At 46.3% G+C, this 21,357-nt stretch overlaps 1 protein-coding gene across 1 annotated transcript in view; it reads left to right on the top strand.

Moving 5' to 3' along the window:
* The window catches only part of ASIC2 (acid sensing ion channel subunit 2), a 1,061,758-nt gene that overhangs the window by 750,393 nt on the left and 290,008 nt on the right, over nt 1-21,357 (top strand). The gene's annotated exons all lie outside the window — the stretch shown is intronic.

Below are 21,357 nucleotides of genomic sequence, written 5' to 3'. Positions count from 1 at the left end.
GATAAACTAAAGCAGCCCTGTATCCTACACTTGGGATTAAAACAAAAGCATGTTTACATAACATAACTCAGTTTTTTTTTTTAAGAAACCAGAGCTTCCACTACATACCACCATCCCTACAGAGCTTCCCTCAGCATCCTGAACTAGTTTAAGGCAGCTGGTGACATGCTCTCTGACATCCTTCCTGTCTTTCTCCCAAGCCATCACCATAGATTCCTTTATTTAATCCCTTTCATTAACATATGCTTAGTAGCTGTTCTCCTACTGTGCTGTGTGTTCCACAGAGGCAGGGCCCTGCTAGTTTGTTTGCCATAGCATCTCCAATGGCCAGACCCTAATAGACAGTCAACATATGGCTGCCAAATAATGGGCAGGGTGTCAGATGAAAAGCCTCAAGTACAAAGCCTGAAGTCAGCATTCAGCCAGTATTTTCCCTTCTTCTCTTCTTCTCTCTCCGTGGTGACCCTGAGCCAAACTGGGATCCTAAGCTGTCAGGGATGACATCACAACTCTTTCCAGCACGGTTTTGTTCTAGGTTTCCTGGAATCTACCATGAGGTGGGCAGGAAGCTGGTGGAAGCCCAGGGGTGAAGGGCTCTCCAGTTTTCCTCCCCTTGGAATATAAAACTAGTTTTTACATGAAGATGGGTTTAATGCCTTGGCCACATGTCGCAGGACATTCAAAACAATGCAAGAGAGAATAGCCTCCTCAGGAAGTACAGGTGTCAGGTGTGCTGTGCTGGTCCTGTCCACACCTCTCCAGAGCCACTAGATTTCCTCCCCCTAGGTAAGAGCACAGGTGACGCCCTGTCACCTGTAGTTGACCACTATACCCCTCTCCCACTAGGTCAGACACAGTAACCCCCTTCCACACCCCCTTCCACAATCTCTGTCTGGTCAAAGCCTGGCAGGCAGGTAGGTGGGGCCTTAGGAGCAAATCAGAGCTGAGGTTTTGGGTTGTTTTATGTCAACTTGACACAAGTTAAAGTCAATCTGAGAGGAGGGAACCTCAATTTTAAAATGCATCCCTAAGATTGGGCTGTAAGAAAGCCTGTAGGGCTCTTTTTTTTTAAGATTAGTGATTGATGGGGGAGGGCCCAGCCCATTGTGGGTGGTGGTCCCAGGTTCTAAAACAATGTAAGCTGAGCAAGCCATTTGGGGAATAAGCCAGTAAGCCACACCCCTCGATGATCTCTGCATCAGCTCCTGCCTCCAGGTTCCTGCCCTGTTTGAGTTTCTGTCCTGACTTCTTTTGGTGATGATCAGCGCTATGGATGCGTGAACCAAATAAACCATTTCTTCCCCAGCTTCCTTTTTGGTCATGGTGTTTCATTGTAGTCATAGAACCCTGAGTCACCCAGTAATGCACAGAGACATAACTAGGACAAAACAAAAATATATTTAATAATAATAACTCCTTTGGGGGCTGGTAAGATAGAGAGAAGGAGATTGCTGTGCAAGCCTGGAGACTGGAGTTCAATCCCTGGAGCCCATGTAAAGGTGGAAAAAGAGAAGTGACTCCATGTAGTGGTCTTCTGACCTACACACACACACTCACGCACGCACGCACGCACGCACGCATGCACGCACTTTCTGTCTACTAAGGCCTTGTAATGAAGGCAGGTAATCCCAGCTACTCAAAGGGTCACAACTTCAGGACTTGCCTGGGCTACAGAGCAAGTTCAGGACCAGCCTGGACAGCATAGTGAGACATTGTGTCAAAATAATAATAAAAAAAAATACAAAGAGGTCTGGGGCTGTAGCTCAGTGGTGTGAGCACCTGCCTAGCATATGTGAAGCCAGTTTCTGCTGAGCAGGTATCTGCCTGGGAGTCGGAAGGCCATGCTGTTAGCTCTAGAAGTGCTGCCGTGTTTATAAAGCAGTTACACTTATTTGCACTCCCACCAGCACCACACAGGTGTTCAGTTAGAGTTCTCGAGTTGCTTGTGGATCTGTTCAGGATGTCTAAGAGGCAGCCGGAGTTTCTGATCCTCCAGAACTTTGTTCTCATGACTCTCGAGTCCAGCCTTTACATTATTGTCTGCCGCCTGCTATAGTAGCTGTATTTGTGACTCCCACGTCATACTGCTGTCTCACTAATTCTTCCTGTCCTGACGATACACAAGAAGTCACGTCCTCTGAGAAGTCCCCTCTAGTCCTCTTCTCTACTCCTCATGGCAGCTCCCCCAACCCTCTCACCCACTCACCAGTCTGTAGGATAGTGACGTTCTTGCATGCCGTTTTACTGGAATCCATCCCCGATGGCAGACCTGTCTGTCCACCCAGCCCTACTCTGAGCTTGTGGCAAGAGTTTTCCCCAAAGTGATAAGAATAAACAGAAGTTTATCCTGTTATGTGGCAGCCATCATTGCCCTGTGACCTTAGCACTGTAGAGAGCTGTGGTGCCCAGAGTAGACTGAGGCCCAGGCTGTCAGAAAGCAAACAACAAGGCCATTGTGTGCGTAGGTAAGTTCATTGAGAGCGAGGGTCAAGACTTCTGATTCTCTTGGGTCAGAGCACTCAATACACTGTGCCCTCAGCGGGCACCTAATAGAGCCTTGTCACAGCAAATTGGCAAAAATCACAAATAAACTTCTCCCATTATGTTAGAGAATACTCTTGCCACAGCCTCAGAGTGGGGCTGGGAGGACAAACAGGTCTGTCATCTTTGTTGGATTCGGGTAACATTTGGCTTTTGCTTCCCACCGGTATTTTCCACTGTCACTTGAGAGGCAAAGTGGGGTGATTCAGACGTATTTCTCACCCACGCGGGGAGCTATCTTTGCCCCACTTTCAGTCTGCCACAGTCTCTGATCTCTGAGATCTGAAGTTCAGAGCTGGGGTGTCGGGGATGGAAATGAAGACAACTCCACCTCCTACAAACACACACACACACACACACACACACACAACCACATAACACAGCCACAGACACACACACACAACCACAGACACACACACAACCATATACACATACATACACACACATATACACACACAAACATATACACACACACCCAAACACACGCACACACAAACATACACACACACATGCACACACACACACACACACACACAGACACAAGCCCTTGACAAAAGAGTCTCAAGAGAGGACTAATTCTAACTGCTGTTGGCTGACTCTGACCTGTTCTGCTTCTAAGAGGGAGAAACCAGAGCCAGAAGTCCTTGAGAGGGGCTTCTTTCCAGTTTCCAGACAGGGCAGAAAAACCATGACTGAGACCCAGTGTTGTCCCATTGTCTCTACTATTATTTAACTTCCAGAACTGTGAAGTGTCTGGCCAGCTGATAGCCTGCAAGGCAAAGCACTGGAACACTCCAGTTAGGCTGATGTCACACTGCTCATAAAGGGGGCTATAAACTCGCCAAAGGGAAAATACATAAGGAAATCTCTGTACATATATTTTTCCGTGAACGAACTCATTTTTTCTCCAATGTTTGATAGAGAGTTATTTGTAACCTGCTTTCCCTGAGGGCTGAGACATGGCTATTTCTGAGCCTTATCTCCACCAAGAAGCAAGGGTACTCCATTGAGGAAGAGATAAAATAATAATAGTCACAATAGCAATGATAATACGATGTTGGGAGCATGCTTTTATGGTTTAGATATGGTTTGTCTTCCACAAAACTCATGTTGAGGTTTGCTTCCTGTGTTGGTCAGTTTTCTGTTACTGTAGCAAAGAGCTGAGATAATCAGTTTACAAAGAGGAAAGGTTTGTTTTGGCCCACAATTCTGGAACTTTCTGTTGCTGACCAGTTCAGAACTGTGGAGAAGCAGTGCATTGTGCTGGGGAGTGTGCAGCAGAGGAAACTCATTTACCTCATCCCCAGGCATGAAAAATACAGAAAGGAAAATCAATAAATCTTCTTTGAGGGCTCACTCCCTATAACTGGAAGACCTTCCTCTAAGCCCCACTTCTTAAAGGTCTTGTTAGCACTAATAATACCTGCAGGCTGTGGACCAGACTTTTACCACGTGGTTCTTTGGGTGACATTTAAACAAAGGCATAGCAATTACCAATATAGTCATGTTGAGAGGCAGTAAGACCTTTAAAGGGTGACTAAAATAAATAAATGTACATGTGCACATGAGTTCATGTACCCATGGAGCCAGCAGAGGGCATCAGATAGCCCGGAGCTGGACATGCAGTGAACCACCCTGAGTGGGTGTTAAGAACTGAACTTGAGTCCTCTGCAAGAGCAGCAAGCCCTCTTACCTACTGAGCCATCTCTCCGGCCCCAGAATAAATACAACATTTAAACGAGATGATTTGATCATTAAAGAAGGATTAATACCTTTCCCACAGGAGTTAGTTCTCACTCTGGTATCCCATAGGACCTGATTAATCACAGAGAGACCAGGTTATTAAGGAGCAAGCTCCTTGCATTCAGCTGTCTCTTCTCCCCCTATACATGGTGCTCCCTTTTGCACAAACCCATCAGCCTTCCACTTTCTTCAGGAAACGAAGCAGCGTGAGGCCCCTAACAGAAACTAAGCAAACGTAGCACTCTGCTCTTGGACTTCCAGATCACAATGTGAGCTGAAACAAACCTATTTTCATTATAAATTACCTAGCCCCAGGTATTCTGTTACAACAATAGAAAACATGCTGAGAGATACATTACTCCTGTTTTTGTATACCCAAAGGACTCCTATAGGAATATATATTTTAATGTAGTTAAATGATAAATATTTTAAGCTATGGCACAGGAGCAGTAAGCAGGGTTTTGTTTTTGTTTTTACAGAGGCTTTGTTTTCAGTTTTTAATTCTGGCACAGATACACTGTGTACATCCTTGCCTGCATAAGTCGATTCCCTTCCCCAGCTTCAGGTTTCATATTTGTAAAAATGAGCACGAGAATTTAAATAGCTCCTTCATCTCTGGTCTGAGCTCCTGTAACTCCATAACAGAAACGAATGTTGCATTTATTAAATGCAGAATATTTTCCGTATAAATAATGTGTATGCGTTCATCCGACTAGTATTTGTTTGTACTTGCCTTGTGCTAGACACTGACACAGGAAGACAAACACAAACCTTCTGATAAAAAGGTAAAGGGGGCTGAGGATGGTGGTAAAGTGCGCATAAGGCCCTGGGTGAAGGATTTCAGGAGAGAGAGCCTTGCACTTGCCAGGAAGAGAAAGGGGAGGGTGAAGGTGAATGTTTATGTTGCCGAGAACAGATACACCGTGACTTAAGGCTCCTGTATGTGAAAGCAAACTATTTCCCTCCCTCCCTTCTTTCTTCTTTCCTTCCCTCTCAATACTAAAGATTTAACCAAGTTCCTCTTACATATTAGGACACGAGTACTAAGCTATGGTCCCCACCCTGAAAGCACAGCCTTTCATGGAATCCAGTCACCTCTTCGGCTGAGTCGTGGGTGATTTGCTTTTAACTAACAATAACAAAACGAAGCAGCCTTCTGCCAATCGTGAGTCCCTCTGATAAGTGAGAGAACGGTGGTGGCCATTCTAAGGGCTGTAGTGATCACACACTAGGTCTGCAGTGACCACACACTCAGAGCACACATACTAGGTCTACAACAACCACTTGCAAAGAACTACCCCGGGCAGGTGGCGGGAGGAAGGTGTCTGGAGAGGTCAGAGGTCAAGAGCTCCCGCTGCTCTCCCAAAGGACCTGAATTCCCCTTGTGAGGTGGCTCACAATAGCCTGGAAGGCCAGCTCCAGCGGATCTGAAGACCTCTGGCCTCTGCAGATACGTGCGTGCGTGTGCACATACACGCGCTCCAGGAATCAAATTCCAGTCATCAGGCTATCCTTTTGCCCACTAGGCTGCCTCACCAGCTCTAGGGGTGCCGTTTTAAACGCCCACTCACACCAAGTCTTCCCATAGGCTTTCTCCAAATGTCTGCTTCACTGGGACTTGTCCCTGAGAGCATTCTAAATGGATCTAGGCCACGTTCTGTCCATGGAGATTAGGGTCCGTGAAAAACAAAACAAAGCCCGGACCCCCCCCCCACTCACTCGCCTCCCCCCCCCACCATTCTGAGCAATGGGAAGACAGGATGTTTCTCTCTGGCTGCACCCCCAGGCCTTGGAGGTCATTTGCCTTCCTAAAGGGGGAATCACAGGAATTCAAGCTGGAGCAAAAAGAGGAAATGAAAACAAGTTATTATGCCAGGCAGGCACCCTGCTATATTTATTTACTCCATTAATTACAGTAATGAGAAACAAAACCTGCCGCTCAGGGGACAGGAGCTGGGGCTTTGCCTCTAGAAAAACAGTTGGCTGTGTGCACGTGGGTGTGGGGTGTGGTGTGTACCCCCGAATGAGGGTAGCAGCAGGATCTCCTGTCATCCATTCCTAAAGCCCGAAGAAGCTACGGGGCACAAGAGGACCTCAATTTGGTACCCAACCCTCCTCCCAGTTTCCCTGGAAGTGAAATCAGTCCTGTAATCAGACTGACTAACTGGCAGCAGGTGGCCCAGAGCCCAACATCACGCACAAATGGAGAGGCTTCCATCGCTTCCCAAAGATAAGCTTTGTTACAGAAAGGAGGGGACAGCATGGGGTGTGGAGGCAGAAGCATGTGTCCTAGAGGAAAGGGAGGAGAACAGTGGGGTGCCGGGGTCCCAATTCCCTACCCCACAGTGCTGTGGAGGACACTGCACCGGGACTTGGTTTGTATGAGAGTGAGACTGGGCAGAAAGATGGGGTTCTGCTACAGAGGCTCCTTTGCCTAGACTGAGGGTTTGTTTTCTGGAAGCACCTAGAGCTCTTCTATTTTCCTCATCTGCAAGCACTTAAACAGATACGTCGTGTGTGTGTGTGTGTGTGTGTGTGTGTGTGTGTGTGTGTGTGTGTGTATGTGTGTGTGTGAGTTTGCTTTCCTCTCATACACACACACACACACACACACACACACACACACACACAGACACACACACACACACAATTTTATAAGCCCAAATCTGTCTCATAAAAACCAAAAACCTAGCTAAAGTGCCATCCCACTCATGAAGACCTGGGAGCTTTCTCTAACCAATAACATTCTTCTCTTGGACTGAGAAATGTGACATCTCTGGCCTTCCGTAAGGACAGTTATGTTGGAAAGACATCTGCGATGTCCTGCTAGACTGCAAGCTTATATACAACAGCCAAACTTTGGTCATCCCTGGTCACTCACAACATCAAGGACACTACCTGTCCCAAAGGGGGACACTCCCAGGTATCTAGCTATGTGATTATCTGCTTAAGCCAAAACTCTGAGTGGGAAAGAATGATACGGGGAGTAAGGGTACTGTTTTATGATATCTCAGGTCAAAGTACCAAGCATAGGGCTGTCTTTATGCAGCCTAAAGACCCAGAACATTGGCCACCTCAGTCCATGGGTGATTTAGTTGCTGAGACAACCACCTACCCAAACACAGAAATATTGGGGAAACACTGGATCTGTACTGAGCAGCTACCGACCTCTTCTCGCCATTATTGTCCAAGGGATACAGCACAGCTACCATCGCCCAGGATTTTGTTCGCCTCAGGTGTTATAAGCAAGGTAGAAATGGCTTACAGAGCACAAAAGGCTGTGTGGGCTACATGCAGGCGTCACACCACTTGTGTGAGAGAATTGAGCATCTGTGGCTTTTGCTATCAGGGTGTCTGGAATCTGCAAAGCATGGCAAAAGGAAGGCTCACCCAGCCTGGGGACATAGAGAAGTGACCTTTATGATCCGCTCTCAGAGCTCACATGAGCCCTGGGTGGCAACAGGGGACCACTACTCAGTGTGCTTAGTACACTGGCTGGGTATGGAGACACAACTCTTCAAGGAAGGCAAGCCTCCTGCGCTCGATGGATGGTAGGGGCAGGAAAAAAGGAACAACTCCAGACAACACCCAAAGTTCTTTGGAGCTTGATTAATTGCTTTAATTACCCAGCCTGTGGCCATTAAGGCAAGTGGCATGGACAGTAATAGCACAAGAATGAGACCCAAGATTAGACCTCAGTGGCTGCAGCGTCATTTCTTCCAGCAACCAAACCCAAGTCTCTAAAGCTGTCCTTGGAGGCAGAGAAAAGGACTATGCAGGGCGTGACCCGAGGCCAACCAGTGCCGATTAGCACCCAGCTTCTTACCTTGTCGGCACATCTCCCTGGGAGAACTAAGTGCCTACAAAACAATTTACATCTGGAAAATCTCCAAAGTGGATTTTATTCTCGCCCAAATGTTACCCAGTATTTTAATTAACCTAGGCTTATTGTTCTAATTACTTGAGTTTTTATGCAGTGAATTGCTGTTCAGGAGTGGAGACGATCAGTAAACACAATTACCGTGTATAATATTTCTAGCAAAGCTTTGCCCTTAAATTTTTATTTAAAAAAATAATAATTAGCAACATAAATCTTTAATTTCTGGCTCACCGAGGCAGACAGACTGAGGAGGATAGGGGAAAAAGCTCTCTTCAAATGTGAAGATGTCTCAGTAGTCACCCACCATGTAATGCTTTAATAGGCTTTCATCACTCAGAGAGATATCCAGGAGAAAAGCTAAGAATGCGAAAGATGCTGTGATATATTATGGAGTGAGAAAAAAAAATAAAGACCTAACAAAAATGTAGGTGATTGTAACATTTTTATATACGATTATCTAGAAGCCACCATGTGTCTGTGCATATCCAAATGTGTACTCAAAATATATGGCAGAACATATAACAATTAAACAAACTGTTTACCCTTGGAAAGCAGGATTGGAGCTTGGGGAGAGGAGAAGAGAGACTCTCCATGTCTATTTTGAATACTGTGATATTAGCGTCTGAATTCTATTTTAGAGGTGTGAGTTTTGAATTAAGTGTTTCTGTAAATTCTGAAAACCACTAGCTCTTGAATAAACAGAGAGCATTGCATCCTACAGAGGAGGCCTGTCTGGGGAGGCCTGTGTTCAGGGAAGGCGGAGCCTGAGTGCAGGGGAGTCTGCTTGCAGGGCGGCTGCAGCTGTGCAAAACTTTGGGCTCCAAGCTTCCTTTTACCTTCCGCAGAAGCATCTTGATAATGCTGGGCCCCTTGGCCTGACTCCCTGGATTCTTCTCTCAGATTCAGCCCTGGGGTCTTGTGATACATTTTCTCCTTCTCCATTTCTTCCTTTAGGAAATAACCTGTTTTCTTGTACTACCTCCTTGATGCATCCTTTACCTCCTTGATGCATCCTTTTCTGTCTTCCTTTTGCACTCCTTCTTAGTCTCATCCTTGACTCACCCACCTTGTGGTTCTTTTTTTTTTTTTTTTTTTAATATATAACCACCTATTTGCCATTTGGATCATGCTTTCTCTACATGCCTTCCCAAGTGCTCCTTCTTGGCTTCCAATCTGGTCTAATGTTTAATGACACACATTTTTTAAATTTAATATGAATTCTAAACACAAGGCAATTGTTTGTTTTGGTGGTCCATTAAAGAAGCATCAAAGTACAACCAAAGTACAGGTGGGTACTAAAGAGCAGGACAAAAATACTATGTGTTATAAAATTTGTTTACTTTAAAATGGTTAATGTTTATATGTGAATTTTTGTTTGATTTTTTAAAAAAAAAATAGGCAAGGGGCTGGAGAGATGGCTCGTCAGTTAAGAGAAGTCTCTACCCTTTATATAAAAGCTAAGTGGTGCTGAATTCAAAGTTTTTCAGTTACTCATTCACTGGATGCACTAATCTACTCTTTAATAAAACTTAATTTCCCACTATGGGAAGGTTGTCAGGAACAGATATCGACAAGGTGAGCTAGACCACATTCGCACATCCCTGGATGTCAAGGGTCCCAGAGTACAGCAAGACAAAGCACCACGGAGACAGTGCAGGGCTTAGAGTTTCAAGGCTATCAAGACAGAAGCTCTCAGAGATGGTGGAGACACCAGCTAATGTCAAGTGGGGCACCAAACCAAAACCTCACATAACCAGGCATCAACTCTGCCTTGAAAGCAAGAGAAAGGAAGGAAGTGTGCTGCAAAAGAAGAGTCGTCTACAATATCCAGGGAGCGGGAGACTAGCTCTGGGTAGTTGGAAACCTCCAACAGGCAAAGTGCTTTTTGAACAATCTTAAAGAATGAATTTGTGTGTCGGGCTGATCATGAAGGTAAGGAAGAGGATGTTCCAAGCAGAGGGAGAAAGCCTGTGCAAACCCCGCTGTGTGTTCAGGGACAGTCCAACAACCTAAGATGATAAGAACTCAGAGGGCTTGCTGGGCAGAAGTGGGTGAAGATGGCAGAGAAGCTGTGAGTGCCCAGCTGTGCTAAGATACCCTGACAGAAGCAACTTGAAGAAGAAAGGGCTTATTTGGGCTTACCATTCCAGAGAGAGAGAGAGAGAGAGAGAGAGAGAGAGAGAGAGAGAGAGAGAGAGAGAGAGTACACTGCAGTGGGAAAGCATGTCTACAGCCAGAGAAAGCATGGCAGCAGGAACAGGAAGTTGGCTGATCATATTTTCATTCACATTTATGAATAAGAAAGGGAACAGGAAGTGGGACAAGGCTATAGCCTCTGTAAGCCCACCCCCAATGACATACTTCCTCCGACAAGGATCTACCTGCTATGAATTTTCTAACCACTCCCAAACAGCCTGGAGCCCAAGGGTTTAAATACATGAGCCTACAGGGAACATTTCTTGTTCAAGCCATTCCACTAGCCAAGGACTCTGGCTTCATTTTGTACATAGTTAGAAGACACGGAAAGGCACGCTTACATCTATGTTCCAGAACTATCTCCCTGGGGCCTTCCAAGGATTAATAAATATGGTACTAAACACCAGATGGTCTGAGAAAAAAAACCTGAATTAATTCATTGGCTTATATTCTCCTAGAAAATCCACATGAGGTTACACTTTGTTAAAAGAAGGAGAGTGAATCTGATCCAACTTATAAATGGTCCACCCAATACCAGGCCCTGGGCTGGGTGGGTATACCCTTTGGCGCACAACGTGACTCTAACCACGGGATGGGAGGGAGAAAACCCAGTGAGAGTGTGTTGAGTCACAAATCCACGCAACCAGAAAGCAGTTAAAGTGGAGTGCACCGCCAAGCCATTTTTTAAAATAACTCTTCAAATTAACATACCATGTTTACTGCTATACTTTCGTGATGAGTAAGCTGTGGGGCTGGCCTAGGCATCTATCAACAGATGAACAGGCAAAGAAAATGTGCTATGGTGGAGTTTGATTTGGCCGTGAAGAATGAAATCCTGGCACTGGCAGAGAAATCGATGGAGCTTGGGTTCATCAGGTTAAGTGAAATAAGCCACACTCAGAAAGTCCACATCTTTTGATATCAAAACAAGTATCCCACCATGATGGTTCGTGTTTCTACATGGAGGCTCAGGGGGTATAGGCCACGTGTCACTTAGGTGACTGTAAAAGAGAAACAGTGAGAGCCATTCTTCATTGTGTTGCCCTCTATGGCAGATGGTAGGTCAATGCCACTGACTCCTTAGTCTGTGGTGGATTCCCTTGGGAGTGCAACAGAAGGCTCTCTCTCTCTTGAGTGCTTGGTGTCATCTAACCTCTTCCCCTCGCTCCGGGCTTGTTTACCGTGGACTTTCTCGAACTCAGCCCTTTAACCCCACAACCGCATTAGCTCAAGTGATCTAGTGGATGCTTTCCCGTCCTTTGTGGACCTCTTTTAAAAATTTGTTTCTTATTTTATCCATCTATGTTATTGAAGACAACTTAAAGCTCTTGGCATAGAAATAGACACATAGTCAATTAGAACAAAAATGTTTTTCCTTCTTTCCTGGCTCGTCTTTCCAGCAATGGCCTGAACAATCTTCAGTAGAAGTGGCCGAGGTGGGCAGCCTCCGTTTCTGCCTTCCTGGGTTCTACTTGGGCTGTCCTCTTAGAGAACGGTGTTGTGTTTTTTTTTTTCCTTTGAACATTTTCCATGTGTGCGTTCTAGGTGTTGGTTTAACCATACATTTTGCGTTCGTTCAGCATCGGATGCCTTGATGTTGGGTCAGGGACTGGATTTACACTGACCTGTCGTAACATGTCAAGCATTTTCTGTTATACCCAGTACACAGATGAGAGAATACAAATCTCAGAGCACTTATGTCCCTGCCCGGTCTCCTGCAGGAAGCGAGGAGTGAGGCAAGGTTTGGACTGAGCCTTCTCTATTCTGGAAGCCTGTTTGCCTTTCTTAGCAGTCCCACATTCGCAATCCCTTTATAGTCAGGCAAGTTCCTCTCCCTCCTGCAACCCTCTTTTCCCCTACCCGCTCCGCTCTCCAATTAATTTTTTAAGGCACAAAAAGAAAAGCCTGGTCCAAGCTGTATTGACAGGACTAAACATCCTGACTGGCTATTTTTCTGACCTAAAGCAAGTGCTTCCAAGGTGCAAAAATAGAATCTTTCTCTTCCATTTATCTTTGTTCTTGAGAGTCACAGAGTAAAGAATATGCCAGACCCCCCAACTTGTCTATCTTTGTAAAAAAAAATTGCATTTAAACCTTTTACACTGAGCTCTTCTGCTTTCTTACAGAGCTTGGTAATGAAAGCTGGATGTGCAAACCTAACAAGAAACCCAAGTTACATAACAAACGCCTGCCCACCTGGGCTCTCCAGCCGAGTAGACTTCAGAGGGAAAGCTGGGGAGCTATCCGCAGGGTGATGGACTCCTTCCTTCCTTCCTTCCTTCCTTCCTTCCTACCTACCTTCCTTCCACTCCTTTCTTTTCAACCAGAGGCAGAATGATGGGTTCTCATATTGGAATCTACATCTCAAAATGGCCATATTCCTGTAAATACACATGCTCAGCCAAGAAGAGCTTGTGTGGCCAGGCAGTCCCAGCAGAATGTCATTCATAGAGCCCCCTCTTCCTGGTCTGGGATGCCAGGGAAGAAGGAAGGAAAGGGGAGACTGGACACTATTGTGTCCATAATAGCACTGCTGGGGCTAGGGAGATGAAACCATGGCTAAGAGCACTTACTGTTCATGCAAAGGACAGGTGTTTGGTTTCCAGCACCCACACTGGGTGACTCCCACCTACCTGTAACTCCAGCTCCAGGAAATCTGCCGCCCTCTGCCGGCCTCTGAGGCACTTACATGCGTGTGAACACACACAGGCATATGAACATAAATAAAACTGAAAGAAATAATTTTTAGTTGTGCTGCGGAGTGTTTTCTCTGCCTGCTCTTTTAATCTTCCCAACAGCCTTTACCATGGCTCCGGTGAATAAGTGAAGGGCCTGCATGGCGGCGTGCTTGGCGCAGAGACCCGGGCTCGGTTGCTTCCTCTCTAGCTCCAGGCTCCCCCACACATGAGCACAGCGAAGCACAGTCTTGGCCCCACCAAGACCTTGTTGTGAGAGAACTCCAGAAAGGAAGGGCTAACCACCACTGAGCCCTAAGGATAAGGAGTCCTTATCTTCTTCATGCCTGAACTTACCCATTTGTGGTAAGTTACCCATATCCCAGCAGCCATCCCTCATGAAGATACCCGGGCCACAGTCATCTCTGCCACCATCATCACTTGTGGCTTCCTGGCTTAGCTGTTCCAGTCCAGAGGGGAAAAAAAGAGTCTCTTTCTCCCTAAGAACCAGCTAGGAAACAATGGGAAAACTTCAAACAGCATTTGTAATAGGCAAGTTACAAGGCACGAGATGTGAGGGCAGGGAGTCAACCAGGGATTTCTTAACAAGTGTCACGTAGCATCTTCCTCTCCGCGTATCTGTATGTCTCAGCAACCGGAATGATTTTTAGCTCTGCCTTTTGTAAGGAAAACTTGGATATTTGGAGGTGATGAGGAAGTCCACAGTCCTGTGATGGAAATAACATACACTTATGGGAACTAATTATATATAATAAACCTCACGATGGATTACGATACTCAGTGATAGAAAAGTTGCCGTGGTAAAGTATAAGAAGCAGCCCTCAAAGCCATGGTGGTTTGGGGATCATTTTGAACGAGATTCTAGTAAGAATTACGGGGCTACTCCCACCCAGCACTGCTCTTTCTGCCCTAGCCTTTGTCTGCCAATAACAAAAAAAAATCCACGCTCATTGTCACAAATTGTTTCTCAATGATCCTTACGCAGTTATATCTCTACATAAAGTGTCAGGAACAGACAGCCCTTGCCACTTAACCGCCTGCGGTAGTTAACTTTGTCAACTTGACACACCTGGAATCCCTTGAGGAAGGCGTCTCAGTGAAACATCATCTACACTGGGTTGGCCTGTGGATGTGCCTGTAGAGGGTTTGGCACCATTCCCTAGGCAGTGGGTCCTGAGTCAGAGTGGAGAAATTGAGCAAGCAAGCCATTATGATGCATACACTTCTCTCTGCCCCTCATTGTGGGTGTGTTATAACTACCGAGGCCTTGCCTTAACCACCCTCACAGCGATGGGCCATGACCTGGAACTGTGAGATGAAATATACGCCTTTCTTCCCTAAGTTGCTCTTGGCTACGGCATTTCAGCACAGCAGCAGAATGGTGGGGTAGTTGTCGTGGGCTGTACCTTTCTGAGTTCAAGTGTTCTGCCTTAGGAAATGGACATCTCTGATGTCTGCCACGTTGGTTCCATAAGCTGTCTGTACCGTGCATTGAGGAAACTACAGCATGCTATATTTGATTTTTTAAATTCACTTCCTAATTTGGAGTTCATAAGAATTCCATTAGTAAGAAGTCTGGACATCATGAGACTTCTCGGGTCTCACCATTAAAAGTCACAGTAACACTTTAGGATGCTGCCATTTTAGGATGGCTACCATTCAAAGCTTGTTTATTATACACCAGGCACTGGCTTAATGGGTTGCATTTACTGCTCTCATTTGAGTCAATGTTCACAAGATCTACAATGTTAGTGTTATTAGCTCCACATTAAAAATAAAGGAGACAGAATTGAAGAGGTTTCATGGCTCGTTCAAGGTCACATTTGTAATAAGTTATAGCGTATCGGTATTCAAGCCTGGGTCCTTATGTACTTGACAGCAATCCCAAAGACCATTGTGGAGCTTGAACTTTATTCTGAAGGCCAGGGGGAACTCAGGGGATATACAGCAGGTGAGTGAAATGTTTCAATTTGGCAGCAGCATGGGTAGGTGTGGGTGGAGGTGGGGCCGTTAATATTCCAGATGACACAATCCTGGTGAGGCATCTGAGAACAGAGACAGTGAGAGAAAGAAAGGTGTGCTAGAGAGACACAGAGAGTCTAGGACAATAGTGCTTAGGGATAAAGAAAGAAAAGAGTCCAAGACAGTACCAGGGATTCTGATGTAGGTGGTAGAGTCACTTGCTGGAGTTAGAAACTTAAGAGGGTGGCAGGAGACCAGGTCCTGATCTTTGTTGGATGCACAGGAAGGAGAGTTAGCCCTTCTCCTCAACCTGAGCAAAGCAGGAGTGTTGGTCCTTCCCTCACCTGGGCAAAGCAGGAGTGTTGGCCCTTCCCTCACCTGGGCAAAGCAGGAGAGTTGGCCCTTCCCTCACCTGGGCAAAGCAGGAGTGTTGGTCCTTCCCTCACCTGGGCAAAGCAGGAGTGTTGGTCCTTCCCTCACCTGGGCAAAGCAGGAGTGTTGGTCCTTCCCTCACCTGGGCAAAGCAGGAGAGTTAGCCCTTCCCTCACCTGAGCAAAACAGGAGAGTTGGCCCTTCCCTCACCTGGGCAAAGCAGGAGTGTTGGCCCTTCCCTCACCTGGGCAAAGCAGGAGAGTTAGCCCTTCCCTCACCTGAGCAAAACAGGAGAGTTCTCCCTGGTGGTGCAGGTGCAGGAGAGCTGGCAGGCTGACCAAACCAGCTACCACCCAGGCTGAGATCAACATCTACCCCATCTACGAACTGCTGGAGCTTGTGAAGGTGCTGGCCCTGCAGATCCAAAAGCTATAGAATCTTCATGACAGAGGACAAGAACAGGATATCTGAGAGGAGTCCCCATGATCATCCAACATTGATAGTGTAGCAGAAACCAGAGGCCTTAAACCAGACCAATGATTCATTGCAATGAATATTTGCAAGAAAAGATGCGTGGACAAAAGTGACACACCATGACACACCATGACATACTTCAGCTTCCACTCCAAGTTGTTTCACTTGCTTCCTATAGGAGGGAGGTTGCAAAGGGTGGATATGGAGAAATAGGAAAATAAGTGGGATTGTGGTGCATGACAAAGACTCAATAAAAAATTTAAAAGAAAGAAACTTAAGAGGGGGACTGCGGTGAAGATGAAGAAAGTATCACTGGTCCAGCTGAAGTGTGAGTGTCACCAAAGCATACAAAGAATTGCATATCCAGGTAACAAACTCCGGAGAAAAATTTAGCAGCAGTCATGGGTTTAGAAGACATAACCTCACTCAAGAGACTTGAAGCCAAGGAGACAGGTGATTGCCACTGAAAGTACACAGAGTAAGGAGTGAGATGAAGATGTATCTGATGGGGCTGGAGAGATGACTCAGAGGTTAAGAGCACTGGCTGCTCTTCCGAAGGTCCTGAGTTCAATTCCCAGCAACCACATGGTGGCTCACAACCATCTATAATGAGATCTGGTGCCCTCTTCTGGTGTACATTCAGGCAGAACACTGTGTAGTTAATAAATAAATAAATCTTAAAAAGAAGAAGAAGAAGAAGAAGAAGAAGAAGAAGAAGAAGAAGAAGAAGAAGAAGAAGAAGTATCTGATGACAGGAAAACTTGTCCACACACAAATGAAACCTCCATGTTTTCCCTGAGCTCTAGGCTACCTGCCACACCGATTCAGAGCACTAGCAGCATTGGATTCTTCAAGCACAGAAACGAAATTCTCTCTCCATTTCCAAAATCCTGAGATGTTCTGCTTCTAGCAAAGGCCACAGATATTCAAGGAATCCACAATTTCCTGCTGGTGAGAAAGGGCATGCTCAGAAACCCTAGGCAGCCCACCATTTCTCAGGACTATTGTCACTGGTGGGGGGATGTGATAAAACACTGCCCAAAATCAACTCACAGAAGGAACTCCTTTATTTGACTGACAAGTTATGAGTTACGGTCCATCTTAGAGGGGACCCAAGGCAGGAACTCAAGGCAGGAACCTAAAGAAGGAGCTGGAGGAAGACCATGGAGTTGCACCACTTCCTGATGCTTCCCTTCTCCGGTAAGGAAGACTTTCTTCTCTTACAGCCCAGGCCCATCTTCCCATGAACAGTGCCACCCACAGAGTGGTTGGACATTGCTACATCAGTTAACAATCAAGAAAATAGACCCCCAGACATGGCTACATGTCCTTCCCTCCCAGATGACTCAAGTTTGTGTCGCATTGACAGACACTAACCAACGCGTACACACTAGCTCAGAATGGCAGGATGCACATAAGATGTTCAGTGCACTCTGTAGTAGAGAGAGTCTAGTCATTGGAATTAGAAACATGTGGGTCTAAACTCCACCCTGAATGTGGAATGCCAAGCAAGTGCCCTCAGTGCTACATGTGTCAGTCTCACCACCTAGGAGCCAGCCTGTTCATGCAGAGAAACCCAGAAGCACCTGAATGGCTCAGGTGAGATACAAACCAGTCACGTGGTACCCTGCCCACATCCGGCTCCACAGGAAGCACCGTCTCTCTTGACTTCCTCCCCCTAGTATGGGATAGAGTTAGAGCTGATCAAGTGTTTGGATGGTTTGGGTCATCCCTCCACATATCTGACCCATAGGAGGCTACAATTGAGGCTCTGTGATGCCCCATCTGTGATGCCCCATCTGTGATGCCCCAAGATAACCTCGGTCACTGTCATTGGACCTGTGATTAATGGCAGAACAAAATACAGCCATATATATATATATATATAACTAAAAGACATTTTTCTCCCAGGTCCCAAGCAATCTCATGTACAACAAACATCACTGGAACCAGCAGGTGTGTGTTCCAAGAGAAAACAGTCTCTGGACTCTATTTGAGTAATTTGTTCCTTCTAGAAAAACATAAAAAGGCAGAAGAGCGCAGGGCACAGGGAAAGGATCAAACCCAGGCACAGCCAGTGTCCAGCCTCTTCAGAGGTGTTTTTCTTACATAGATTCTGAGCCTGAGGATCAAAGTGAGGCTGCTCCCTCAGATCAGCCCACAGCTCCTAACCTCTGTCCTTGTTGGTGCACATTTTTACCACCTGCATTAAGGAGGCAATTCTGGTGTTTGGTGTGCTCCTGGGGATGAGGCTGTGGCTGTTGTATCTAGCCTGAGAGGTCGGGTCTCTATATTAGAGAGGACAGATTACCTTGGGGAGGGAAAGAAGTCTTTCTGCAGTTAAGAGGGGACTTGGGTATAAACTCAGAGATGCTGGTGCTCAGGCTAAATGAGATTCAAAGCGCCACCCGCTCCCGTCAATGCTCAAAGGTAATCTCCGGCCACACGGACTGGACATGCAAGATGGCTAAGCAGGTGAAGCATGCTGCCCAAGCCTGATGGGTGTAAACTCTGAGACCCATGTAAAGTCAGGGGAGAACAGACTCCACACAGATTGCCTTTTGACCTCTAGACACACGAGAGGGTCATATACACACAGTAACAATTCAATTTTTTTTTTTTAAGGTCAAGGTGGCTGAAGAGACAGCTTAGCCAATAAAGTGCTTGTTACACAAGATAAGGACCTGAGACATTAAACCAAACTCTCAGCTGTGATGCATGCTTATAACCCCTACACTGGGAAGGAAAAGATAGGCAGACTTCTGGGTCTCAGTGGACAGCCAGCTTAATCTATTTGGCAAGCTCAAGGTCCAATGAGAGACTTTCTTTCGAAAAACAAGGTAGGGAGCCGAGCATGGTGGCTGCACGCCTTTAATCCCAGCACTCGGGAGGCAGAGGCAGATGAATTACTGTGAGTTCACGGCAAGCCTGGTCTGCAAAGTGAGTCCAGGACAGTCAAGGGTACATAGAGAAACCCTGTCTCAAAAAACAAACAAAACAAAAAAACAAGGTAGGGCCTGCAAGAGATGGCACATTAGGTAAATGTGCTTGCCAAAAAGTCTGACAACCCGGTTAAATTCCCAGGACCCATGTGATGGAAGGAAGGAATCAGTTGACTCTTAAATGTTGTCTTCCTACTTCTGCATGTGTGGCATGACATGAGTGCTTGTAGGCACATACACCCACAAACACACACTAAACACACACACACACACACACACACACACACACACACTTAAAAAAAACAACTCTAAGCTTCCATCGATATGTTTCTAACATTGGTGTTACAGTATTAGTAACAATCACTGTTCTCTAACAGGGGAATGAGCTATGATAATTATATTGTATCACTCGGTTTTGGGAAGAAACATCGGCATGCTTGATTGATGCCATGGGATAGGGATGATGACTTTGTAGGTATGAAACTCATGTGCCACACACCATGTTCAATCTTAAGGTCACTGTCAAGAGTGAAATGTCTCTGGAAGACCTCCCGGAGTGGATAGCAGATATAAGAACACACAGCCCCATGAAATGGCGTCCATTGAGAGCGGGGCCTGACTTTCACAGGAACTTTGGTGCTCCCCATATTTGACCACGTCCCCTTGATGGAGAGGCCCGGTGGCACTCAGAGGAAGGATAACAGGCTATCAACAAGAGACTTGATACCATATGATCATATAGAGGGGGAGGAGGTCCCCCTCAGTCACAGTCATAGGGGAGGGGAATAGGGTGAAAGTGGGAAGGAGGGAGGAACAGGAGGACATAAGGGATGGGATAACAATTGAGATGTAATATGAATAAATTAATTAAAAAGTAAACAAAATAAATAAAACTCTTGAAAAAAGTAACAAAGAAAGAAAGAAAGAAAGAAAGAAAGAAAAAAGAAATGGCATCCGTCACCTCTGAAGTCTGCACTGTAGTGTAAGGGATGGGCATGGGGTGTGCTTTGCTTCTTGATGGACACAAGGCTGCCAGCCTTTGTGGGGAGAGTTAAGTACCACAGGTGGAAAAGACACATTTGGGAACAGAGGCTTCAGCTGAGGATCTGCTGAAGAAGAAGGTGGTGGTGTCAGGAGGTTGAGAAGGAGGAATATGGTGACCTCCGCTTGGGAACATAGGTTCCACGTGGATTCTGTGGATGAAGGACGCCGCTCTCTTTTGCAGGACTCCTCCCTTGCGCAGCTACATCAGCCCACACCTCTGACGCTCGGCCCTTTGTGCTCAGCCAGCCTTTCATATGTGGACTCCAATTTGGGATCCACTTACGTCTTCTTTTTGCCGTCCAAGGAATTTCCCTCTTTCTTTCTTCCTTTACCCTCATTTATATGGGTTCCATGGCAACGAGAGAGGCCGTCCATCATGTCAAACCAAGAGTCTCAGAAGCCAACATCAATAATTTCTGGACAAGTGGCTCTTAGGTCCGTGCTCAGTGGGGTGTTGCCGGAGGTCACCTGGAGGAGCAATCAGGCCTCGTTATCAGACACTTAAGGGGGGGGTACATGGGAACAAAGTGAAGACACAGAAGGAGCCTGTGCGTGCCCCACATCACCCCTAGAACACACTGACACTGACACTGACACAGACACTGGAACTCACCCCACTCCCATGCTCAGCCAGGATCCCATGGCTTCCCAGTTCCTCACACCCCCAGAGTTTTGGTGCTCGTAAAGGGCAGTGATGGGGAGAGGAGGAGAGGAAGGTGGACAGATGTGGTACAGCAAATAAAAGAACTGAGAGAATCCGGACCCTCTGGGGAGGAGAGGAGCAGTTCAACCAAACAGAGCGGGCCAGTTCCCACTTCCTAGCCCATGGCTGCACTATGGTGAGAATTTATCACTCCAAAATCAAGAGAAGCTTTCAGCACGTGCAGCTCGCAGCTCCCTCAGTGCTGGACTCCTGCCTGGTCCAGCTCCAACCACGTCAACTTGACAAAAGAGACAGACAGTTATCACAGGAAGGATTGAGCAGTTCCAGCACGACGCTATCTACCCAATGCTTTTTCCTGCTAAAAATCATCTTTATCTACTTTATGAAAGTGAGTCACAGTGTTGATACGTAGGCGGTGCACCTTTTCCAGAAATAAAGCAACTCAACCCATTGTGTGTGTGTGTGTGTGTGTGTGTGTGTGTGTGTGTGTGTGTGTGTTCGTTCTAGCTTAAAATCATTTAGTGAAATATATTGCTCCTTTTATCTTTTTAATCCTCCTACCTTGTTTTCCCCCCTTTCTCACTCTCCAACGGTTCTTCATTCATTTCTCCCTCTCTCGCTCCTCATTGGTTGTTCATTCATTTAACAGCACAGAGGCACAGGAGGAGTGCACCAGCTGCTGGGCCGCCTAGACCCGGCGGAGCTTGACTTCTGACTGAGCTGCCTACTGGAGGTACCAGGAGCAGATATTTAAACAAGATGACCCAGTCGGGGCTAAGAATCAGAAAGGAAAGAAATTCCAAGTTCAAGTCCATATAAGTTGCTTGAGGTGAGAGTCCATCC

The sequence above is a fragment of the Acomys minous genome, assembly GCF_964271855.1.
Source record: "Acomys minous genome assembly, chromosome: 12".
Classification (NCBI taxonomy): Eukaryota; Metazoa; Chordata; class Mammalia; order Rodentia; family Muridae; genus Acomys; species Acomys minous.
This window is presented reverse-complemented; position numbering and strand designations above follow the sequence as displayed.